The sequence below is a fragment of the Bubalus kerabau genome, chromosome 11, assembly GCF_029407905.1.
Source record: "Bubalus kerabau isolate K-KA32 ecotype Philippines breed swamp buffalo chromosome 11, PCC_UOA_SB_1v2, whole genome shotgun sequence".
In the NCBI taxonomy this organism is placed as follows: domain Eukaryota; kingdom Metazoa; phylum Chordata; class Mammalia; order Artiodactyla; family Bovidae; genus Bubalus; species Bubalus kerabau.
The window spans coordinates 106901134-106911544 of record NC_073634.1 but is presented as its reverse complement, the minus strand read 5'-3'; positions in this window follow the sequence as shown (position 1 = coordinate 106911544).

Sequence of the window (10411 nt, the reverse complement as noted above, 5' to 3'; positions counted from 1 at the left end):
GTCAGAACTCGAGGTTCTGTGCGAAGCACATGCCTTTTCCCTGAGGTGATACAGGCTGGGGATGCCGTGGTAGGCGTAGGCACCCTTTACATTCCCGGCGTGTGGGAGTTCTGGTCACTCCACTTTCCCATCGGCACTTGATATCAACCCTTTCAAAATTCTAGCCATTCCATGGGGAGCCTGTAAGTGCACTTTCTTTGTGGTTATTCGCATTTCCCCCAAGGCTATTGATGTTGGCTACTTCTTACATACTTAGTTGCAGCCTGTATATATTCTTTGGCAAAGCATCTATGCAAACTTTTTGCCCAACTTATTATTATTTTTTTTTTTTTGGTATTGCTTCTTTGTTGAGTTTTTTCTTTAGTTGCAGCCAGCGGGGGCGACTCTTCATGGCCGGGCACAGGATTCTCATCACAGCAGCTTCTCCTGTTGAAGAGCGCAGGCTCTAGGTGCACAGACCTCGGCAGTTGTGGCTCGAGGGTTCAAGCCCAGGCTCAGAAGGTGTGGCTCACGGTTTGAGTTGCCCCGCGGCGTGTGGGATCTTCCCGGACCAGGGATCCAAGCAGTGTCCCCTGCATTGACAGGCATACTGCCATCCACTGAGCCACCAAGGAAGTCCTGCACGTTCTTAATTTGGATGAGGTTCAGTTTGTCCATTTTTTCCTTTTATTCGTCTGTGCCTGTCAAATCTAAGAAGTCTTTGCCTAACTCAACCCAGGGTCACAAAGATTTCCTTCTGTTTTCTTCTAGGAGTTTTATAGTGTTAGGTTTCACGTTTGGGTCAGTGATTCAGTTGAGCTCATTTTGGTACAGGGCTTCCCAGGTGGCGCTAGTGGTAAAGAATCTGCCTGTCAAAGTAGGAGGTGCAAGAGATGTGAGTTCGATCCCCAGGTCAGGAAGATCCCCGGAGGAGAGCACGGCAACCCACTCCAGTATTCTTGCCTGGAGGATTCCGTGGACAGAGGAGCCTGGTGGGCTGCAGTCCATAAGGTCGCACAGAGTTGGGCACGACTCAGTACATGGATCAAGGCAGTGTTCTGGCTTGGGGTTTGGGGGTTTCTACACGTGGACATCCAATTGTTCTCGCACTTTTGTTGAAAAGATGAGCCCTGGGATGGTTTTGTAGCAGACTGTCGCTGCGGAGACACCGCCCTGCAAGCAACCTTCCCAGTTCCAGGACAGTGGTTTCCAGCAATCTCCAGAGGGCAGATTTCCTGCAATTCTACCAGCACCACAGTGACTTCTCTGCTGTCCCGTAAGTCGCAGCTGGGCTCTCCCGGCAAGATCTCAGCCTGGGAGTGGGGGCTCAGCCCAACATGGTACTTTGCTCTCTTTCTTTTTTGGCTTTGCTGTGTGGCTTGCAGGATCTTAGTTCCCCAACCAGGGATCGAATCTGGGTCTTTGGCAGTAAAAGCGTGGCGCACTAACCAGTGGACCACCAGGGAATTCCCTGCAGGTTACTTCTGTCTGCTCTTTACTTCCATCTGCCTTTGCAGTCAGTAATTCTTGAAGCAAAACCTTCCCTGTTCAGATTGCCATGTGGCTTTTGTCTCCTAATAGGGACCCAGTTGACACAGGTCTGGTGCAAAAGTTGTTCATTGTTCAGTCACTAAGTCGTGTCCCACTCTGCAACCCCATGGACTACAGCACTCCAGGCTCCTCTGTCCTCCACTGTCTTCCCAGAGCTTGCTCAAATTTATGTCCATTGAGTCGGTGATTCTATCCAGCCAGCTCATCCTCTGCTGCCCTTCTCCTCCTGCCTTCAGCCTTTCCCAGCATCAGGGTCTTTTCCAGTGAGTCAGTTCTTTGCATCAGGTGGCCAAAGTATTGGAGCTTCAGCTTCAGCATCAGTCGTTCCAATGAATATTCAGAGTTGATTTCCTTTAGTGTTGACTAAAGTGTTTGATCTCCTTTCCGTCCAAGGGACCCTCAAGAGTGCAAAAGAGACATGGGCATTTTAATTTATTTTTTTTTTGGCCGCCTCACGCAGCTTGCAGGATTTCAGTTGCCCAGCTCAGGGATGGAACCCAGGCCTTCAGCAGTGAAAGTGCTGAGTCCTAACCACTGAACCACCAGGGAATTCCCAACAGGGGCACTTCGACAAAACTTATGGAGACCCACTCTGCTCCACAATTTGGACCATGCGGTCTACCCTCAGATACCGGATGTCTTCAACCAAATGGTAGTGATACTTGGATTGAAGACTGGGATGGGCTCCTAGGAGCATCCATATGGCAGGACCAGAATTAAGTTTTCATCACCTTGATCCCCCTGTGGACCATCCAGGCTGGCTAAAGGGTCCTCTTAGAAGAAGAGAGGGGCATCTTCTCAGGAGGGCCTGTTTAGGGTTAGGATCGGGGTCAGATCCTGGTTATCCCCAAAGAATCTATAGAGCCCCACCCCACCTTTCATTCTGGTCATTGCCATGGTGACCGATGACAGGTGTCCCTCTTTGGGGACAGTCATATTCAGTGCTGAGCTGCCTGACTAAGGCAGGAGGGCCAGGAGGGGCCAGCAGGGGGGGACAGAGGTAGAGTCAGAAGTCTTCTAAGCGAACTTTTGAGAAGGCCATTCCAGTGCTTTGTGACCCTGTGGACTGTAGCCCGCCAGGCTCCTCTATTCATGGGGATTCTCTGGGCAAGAACACTGGAGTGGGTCACCATGCCCTCCTCCAGGGGATCTTCCCCACCCAGGGACTGAACTCGGGTCTCCTGCACTGCAGGCAGATTCTTTACCACTGAGCCACCAGGGGAGCCCAAGAGGGACCATTTCAGGCTGCAAATGGAACTGAACACACAACACCGCTCAGAGCCAGGAGCCACCGGGGCAGCTCCTCCGTGAGTCCTCACATAGCCTTCAGAGACCTTAGTTCCAAATAGGCCACACTCTGAAGTTCTGGGTGACTGTGAACCTGGGGGGTACACCATCCACCCCAACACACAGACCAAACAGCAACATCATTGCAAACAGCCAGAGGCAGTGACGATAGAACGCATTTCATCAAGGGACCCGAAATAGAGATGGCTCGATCAAGAGAGGTGTGCATTTCTCTTTCGTGCAGCATGCAGCCAAGCCTCTGAGGGCTAATACGGAGACCCCACCTTCTCAGGAACTTGCTCAAGACCTGGTTTCTGTCTTGTAGCCCAGAATGGCTGCTCCAGCTCCAAGCATCACCTCCACACTCCAGCAAGGAGGAAGAGCAAAGGGGACCTGAAGAGCATGCGCTCAGTCACTCAGTGTGTCCGACTCTTTGCAACCCCATGGACTGTAGCCCGCCAGGCTCCTCTGTCCATGGGATTCTCCAGGCCAGAATACTGGAGTGGGTTGCCATGCCCTTCTCCAGGGGATCTTCTCAACTCAGGGATCGAACCCAGGTCTCCCACATTGCAGGTGGGTCCTTTACCATCTAAGCCACCAGGGAAGCCCATGAAGAGCATACCTTCCCTTTAAAGATGGGATCTAGAAAAGCATATTTCTCCTGCTCATATTCGGCTTCCCTGGTAGCTCAGCTGGTAAAGAATCTGCCTGCAATGCAGGAGACCCCGGTTCAATTCCTGGGTCAGGCAGATCCCCTGGAGAAGGGAAAGGCTACCCACTCCAGTATTCTGGCCTGGAGAATTCCATGAACTGTATAGTCCATGGGGTCACAGAGAGTCAGAGGTGACTGAGCGACTCTCACTTTCACTTTCCACTCATATCCCATTGGCCAAAGGCTAGTCACATGACCTTTCTTGCGGCAAAGAATGTTGGGAAACATAGTTTTTCAGGGTAGCTGCCGCATATTCCACTAACCTCCGTGTTTTTCTGGAACCCCTCAGTCTTGGGCACAAGTATGTCATGGGGAAAACAGAGAAATGGAGGCTTGGGTCCTTCCAGACATAGATCATACCACTGCCCCAGGTCCTGATGACCTAGGACTGAGGTCAGCATTTCTCTCCAGGCGGATATTCTGAGAGGTGTGGATGCCTTCAGGCCCAGGTCAGGCCTGGGGAAGGTGATGTCTGACCCAATGGATGGGGAAGAGACAGGGGGAGGGAGAGGATGGACTCCGGGCAGAGGGAGCGGACCCGTGGAGGCCCAAGGCAGCAGGCGGTGGGCGGACGCGGAGCCTGCTATTGCATGACAAGTGTTGCCCCGTTCAGGTGAAGCTGCAGTGGGGCTGTGAGTCCCTCGTCCTCTCTCTGCACTTACACTTTGTTGTCCTGACGAGTCAGGCGTCTTGGGGTCGGTCCTGGGGGGCCTTGATTCGATGTGCGTTACTCTGTTCTCTCACGCACTGCATCTCCGCCACGTGCTTGTCATCTGATCTTGATTTCATGTTTGCTTGACCTTAACGCCGGGCTGGAGGAAGCACAAGCTAGAATCAAGATTGCCGGGAGAAATATCAGTAACCTCAGATGTGCAGATGACACCACCCTTCTGGCAGAAGTGAAGAGGAACTAAAGAGCCTCTTGATGAAAGTGAAAGAGGAGAGTGAAAAAGCTGGCTTAAAGCTCAACATTCAGAAAACTAAGATCATGGCATCTGGTCCCGTCACTTCATGGGAAATAGATGGGGAAACAGTGGAAACAGTGTCAGACTTTATTTTTTGGGCTCCAAAATCACTGCAGATGGTGACTGCAGCCATGATATTAAAACACACTTGTTCCTTGGAAGAAAAGTTATGACCAATCTAGACAGCATATTAAAAAGCAGAGACATTACTTTGCCAACAGAGGTCTGTCTAGTCAAAGCTCTGGTTTTTCCAGTAGTCATGTATGAATGTGAGAGTTGGACTGTGAAGAAACCTGAGTGCTGAAGAATTGATGCTTTTGAACTGTGGTGTTGGAGAAGACTCTTGAGAGTCCCTTGGACTGCAAGGAGATCCAACCAGGCCATTCTGAAGGAGATCAGTCCTGAATATTCATTGGAAGGACTGATGCTGAAGCTGAAACTCCAATACTTTGGCCACCTCATGTGAAGAGTTGACTCACTGGAAAAGACCCTGATGCTGGGAAAGATTGAAGGCAGGAGGAGAAGGGGATGACAGAGGATGAGATGGCTGGATGGCATCACTGACTCGATGGACATGAGTTTGAATAAACTCCGGGAGTTGGTGATGGACAGGGAGGCCTGGCGTGCTGTGGACACGACTGAGCGACTGAACTGAACTAAACCTATGGGAATCCTGTGGATCTCACTCTAGGCTGCTGAGAGGGACTGTGTCTGTGCAGACAGGGGCCCCACAGAGCTGGAGGCACAGGGCTCAGGGCACAGTGGCAGGCATCTTCGAGGTCTTGGAGACTTCTGCTTCTTGAGTCCCAGGACCCAGTTTTTTTGGGGGGCAGGGGGAGGCTCCCTTGCGTGTCTAGTGCACTGCGTGCAGTGAGCTGAATAGTGGCCGCAAAAGAGACGCGTTCACATTCTCACCCCTGGACCCTGTGGATGGGACCTTATTCAGAAAAAGGAGCCTTGCAACGTAATTAAGATCTCGAGAAGAAGAGACCAGCTTGGGTTTTCTTGGGGTGGAGGCGGAGGACGAATGCAGTGGCAGTGTCCTCATGGGAGACGTGCAGAGAGGACAGAGGGAAATGGGGAGGAGATGGGGCAGAGGGGGCCATGCCGTCCGCGCCAAGGGAGCTGGCAGCGGGGAGGACCCTACCCCGGAGCCTGTGGGGAGTGGCCCTCCACACCAGGATTTTGGACTTCTGGACTGCAGAACGTGCAGACTAAATTTCTGTCATTTTAAAGTCATCCTTTGTGGTAATTTGTTACAGGGGGTGCTTTCAAGAAAGAGAAAGTTCTGTACCTGGAATGTGGCTTGCAGCAGGGGCCTTGGAGAGGTGCAGCTGGTGGGGATGGTCCCAGGCATCTTCTGGCTCCTGCCCTGTAGTTTGGAGGGATCTTATTTTCCAGATGCTGAGGGAGGTGTTTTTTTTTTTTTTTCTTATGTTCATTGGCCATTTCTCCTTTGTGGTTTATTAATTGCATATCATACTCTTTTAAAAGTATTTATTTTTATTTATGTTTGGCTGTACCGGGTCTTGGAGGTGGCATGCAGAATCTTCAGTTGTGGCACATGGGACCTAATTCCCCAACCAGGGATTGAACCCAGGCCCCCTGCATTGGGAGCTCAGAGGCTTAGCCACTGGGCCACCAGGGACATCCCTGAGGGATTCTTTTCAGAATGCCTTTTGGACGCCTTCTTGTTCTTCTTCCCAGGATATTCTCTCTATGAATTCTTTTTTAAAAAACATTTTTTTTAATTCGTTTCCATGCATCTAGTTGCAAAAGCATCTTGTATCCGTGATCTGCTGCCACGTAACAAAGCACCCACGCCCAGCAGCTCAGAGCAGTGAACGCTTTGGTGGGTCAGGACTCCGGAGCCGCTCAGCCATGTGTTCGTTTCCGGTCCAGGGTCTCTGCAAAGCCAGGCTCTCTGTCCTTCGAAGGCTTAAGCTGGGGTGGTGCTGGCGGGGTGGTGCTGGCTGGAAGTCAGTTCCCGGCAAGGCCGACCTCTCCTTGGGGCTGCTTGAGCGTGCTCACAGCATGGCAGCCTGCGATCCGAGTGCCAGGTCGGGGCAGAGGTCCCTGGAAGTCACACAGCAGCATTCCCCCTGTGCCGGGAGTGAGGGTCCAGGGGCCCCCTGGGAGCCTGCATCACTTAGCCCTGAGGATGAGTCAGGTCTTCACAGGGAGGCTATGAGGGGATTAAACCACAGCAGGAGACGCTGAGGTTAGATCCAGTGCAGAACTTTTCTTAGTGTGACCCCAACCAATGGGGTGTATTTCCCAGCAGGTTCTCACAGGAACCCTAAGATAGGGGACTGTTCCTCCACACTGTATAGCCAGCCAGCCTGGGTCGTGAAGATGAGCACCCTCTCAAAGCTTCGTGCTGCCGTGATGGGGCCAGGCCGGGCAGCATAGTAACTATCTGCGTGAGTTATTTCACGACAGGAGGTCCTGGTAGGAACCCTAAACTAACTAGCCACCACCAGCCAGAAGAGTTCAGGAAAGGTCAAAAGGAGATGCCACATGTCCCACCACCTCCCAGAATCCTTCTCACTGGAATCCACCTGGGCTGAACAATGCGTGCACCGCTAGGAAGGACCCTGGATCAGAAAGATTGCCAGAGACAACCTGGAAACTAATCCCATCATCAATAAACCTGAGCCTTCGAGCCACATGTCAGAGCAGTCCACCTGGGTCCCCTCACCCTCCTGCTCTCTGCCTGAGCGCCCCTTCCCAATAAAGGAGCATGTGTGAGCATGTGTGTCTCCTCGGACAATTCATTTCCCAGTGTTAGACAAGAGCTCACTCTCGGGCCCTGGAAGGGGTCCCCTTTCCTGCAACAAATGGAAATCCAGCAGATGTGTTCGGGGGGACTGGAAGAAGAATGGAGAGGGGTGAGCGTCAGCTGAGGACAGTCTGCTGCCAGGAGGCGGGGAGGGAAACAGGCAGGGGCTAACCCCCCTGGGACTGTGGCTCCCACATTCTCACAGTTGGTGCTGCCCAGGGCCTGCCCCTTCGCCATCAGAGGCCCCCTGGAGCGGGGATGGCAGGTCTCCTCCCCAGCTACCCGGGTGGGGGCTCCATGCTGAGTTACCGTGGAAAGAAGGTGGTTAAGTGGTTAAAAACCTTTGACCCAGAAATGTCACCTGCTGGAACCTGTCCTGAGTTAATCATTCAGGAAGGGGGTGAAGACCTAGCTGGTCACTCACCCAGCCTTGTTCAGAGAGAGTTCAGGACATCCCCATGCCCGCCGAGAGGTGACTGGTCACATAAACAAATGAAGGTCCGTTCAGGCAACAGTCCTGTGCAAACCTTGAGACAGCGCCACAGCCCCAGGCCCCGAACGCTGGACGCTTCTCAGGAGAGGCATGTCCTCCAGGGCCCGGGGTCTGCCCAACCCCTGCAGGGAGGCCGCAGCCTGCATCCGCACCCTCAAGACAGCCAAGATTTGGGGGGAAACCAGTATTTCCAATGCCAAAAGGAAGCTTATCTTTATTGATGTTTGCATGTGTGCATGTCTGACTCTTGACGATGCAATAGCCCTCCAGGCTCCTCTGTCCTTGGGATTCTCCAGGCAAGAATGCTGGTGTGGGTTGCCATGCCCTCCTCCAGGGGATCTTCCCAACCCAGGGATTGAACTTGCATCTCTATGTCTCCTGTATTGGCAGGTGGGTTCTTTACCACTAGCACCACCTGGGAAGCCTACAGATGTTTAGACAAGTTCATTTACCTATCATCCAAATGAAAACACAATATTTAGTAAAACTTCACTTAGGACTTGTGGATCCCCGAGAATACAGCTGAGGACTCCAGATCTCCTGAGAAAACCAGTGACAAAGCGTGGGGGGAGTGTGGCCCCAGTTGTGTGAGCTACCCAGAGGTATGCAGATATACGCTGATGGGTGTATACACAATAATAAAAAAAAAATCCTAAAATCTGGAAAGCCATGCTACAGTGATAACATCGGTTGGATGCTGAGGTCACAGGTGACTTTGATTCATTCTTACCCACCTGTATCTTTTCTTACTGAAGTGAAATTCATATGCTGTAAATTTAATTGTTTTAAATTGTACAGTTGAGTGGCATTTAGTACATGCACAGTGTTGGGCAATCCACGGGTCTATCTGATTCCAGAACGTTTCCATCCCCCCGAAAAGAAACCCAAGTACCCCACAAGAGTGACTCCTGATTTCCCCCACCCCGGCCCCTGTCACCCACCAATCGGATTTCTGTCTTTCAAAACCCTTCTCTTCTGGATATTTTATACAAGGGGAATCACAGTATACATCCCCGGGGGATGGCACAGAAACCCACTCCAGTACTCTTGCCTGGAGAATCCCCATGGACAGAGGAGCCTGGCGGGCTACAGTCCCCAGGGTCACAGAGAGACACGACCGCGTTGACTTCGCACACGCGCGCGCAGGCACGCATGCACGCACGCGGGCACGCACGCACGCACGCACGTGCACTATACACCCCTTTTTGTCTTGCTTCTTTCCCTTAGTTCCGGGTGTTCCTGTATGGGGTAACGTGGTCAGAAATTCATTTCTTCTCATGGCCGACTAGTACCCCATGGTATAGATGGCCCATGTATTATTATTCCATTCATGGATAGAAATGTGCATTTATTACCTGTGCTTTTTTGGGGGCCACGTCACACAGTATGTGAGATCTTAGCTTCCCGACCAGGGATTGAGCCCACACGCCCTGCACTGGAAGGCAGAGTCTTAGCTACTGGATCACCAGGGAAGCCCCACGTGTATCTTTTACAACGAACGTCTAAGACCCTCTGTGCGAAGGATGAGCCCGGCGGAGGGCCTTGCCCCACCTTCTCTCCCGAGTCCTCCCTGTCCCATTCTTGTTCACTTCTCCCCCCTCCCTGCTTCCGGGCTTCAACCGGCTCGACAGTGAGGATCTGGAGGAGGTAAGGTTAGGACTGTTATCAACACAGGTCATGAGAATGGCTCGTGTTCCGCGCTGGGGTCTTTCAGATCCTCGACGCTTGAACATTCCCAGCAGCGCCACGCCAGGCACGGAAGGACAGGCGTCGTGGTCCTAGGAAAGGGGAGCTGTGCAGGTGCGCGTGCTGATGGACAGGGACTGTCCACGTGCCTGGAGGGTCTGCAGGAGGTGCTGAGCAGCCCTGCCGAGGGCCGCCAGCTCACTCCAGTCCCCAAAGGGCAGAGAGGGCTGGGGCGGGCTCCCCATGTGGGCGTCTGGGCCTCACTGTGCAGTTGTTCCTCCAAGATAAACTCGGAGGGGCGCTTCCCCAACTTCCGCGGTCTCCGAGGGTCGGGGCCCAGCGGGCACAGGAAGGGGAGGGTTCGCCTAGAAGCAGTTCTAGGCGAATGGAACCCACAAACCCGCCCTTGGGGGCTCTGTCTTCTGAGGACAGGTTCTCCCCAGAGGGTGTGGCGTGTGGACTATGTTCTGGTGGGGCTGCGGTCCCCCTGGTCAGATGCTGGGTGCCTGCCAGGCCCCTTACACTCTGTCTGGCCAGCCCGACCATTTTCCCTTGGGCCGGCCTGCACTCCTGCCCGGGGCCTTAAGGAGGTGGTGGGAAAACAGGCCCACTGGCAGCGCTGCGGGGGCTGCAGGGCAGAGGCAGAGTGCTCCTGAGGCGCCCCTGGGGCCCGGGGTCTGCCTGCACCGGCCAGGCAGCATGAAGTGCGGGCCAGACTCCACGCAGGCCCTAGGGAGGCTCTGACCAGCGGGGACGCTGCACGCACCCCTCCCGCCCGGGGCGACAGTGCCCCGCTGACCCCGGGCAGCCTGCGTGCTGAGAGACCAACAGGAGCGAGCCGGCCAGCCCTCCACAGTGGCCGCGGCCACCCTCAGCAGGGACGCCAGACGGCAGTGCCGTCAGCCCAACAGATCGGGGGGCGGCCTCCCCAGGACGCTGGTCTTAGAGGGATTTCT